Raw genomic sequence first — 585 nt, 5'->3', positions numbered from 1 at the left:
GAAATATTCAGAATAGGTTATTTTATACGCGGTAAATGTACATCGGACAAATATTTCTTATTCAAATGAAGTACCGTCTGCAAAGCATGTAATCATATGGTAGGGCGAACCGCGTCAGTTATATATCCCTTCTATTCCTTACTCCCTGGTTTTGGTTTTATGTTATTAACTCACTCATGTGACCATGTAGAATGTGGATAAATAATTTAGAACTAAACCAGCTGGTTTCTAGCTTTTCCTTGAAAGAGGTAATAAAAAATATGTTAAAAGATTTTTGAGCAGAAGCTGCACATTTAGTGTTAAACAACAGTGTTTAAATCCATCTGAGGGTAAAATCCAGCCATGGACGTTAAACCTGTCGCATTTAGTGGGGACAAAAAAAATACCAAGTTGACTGTTAATTGATCTTTATGAGTCCAAATGAACGCATCAGCTTTAAAGTCAGGTTAAATATTAAAATGGAAGTTTATAGACCCTCATATATCACCCCACTCTAAAGTTGCATGCACTGTTTTTGCATGACACAAGCCAGTACAAAATGTACTAGATATGCACTATATACTGTACTGTCCAGTCTAAACTACC

This window comes from Eurytemora carolleeae, unplaced genomic scaffold (assembly GCF_000591075.1).
Source record: "Eurytemora carolleeae unplaced genomic scaffold, Eaff_2.0 scaffold792, whole genome shotgun sequence".
Classification (NCBI taxonomy): Eukaryota; Metazoa; Arthropoda; class Copepoda; order Calanoida; family Temoridae; genus Eurytemora; species Eurytemora carolleeae.
This window is presented reverse-complemented; position numbering follows the sequence as displayed.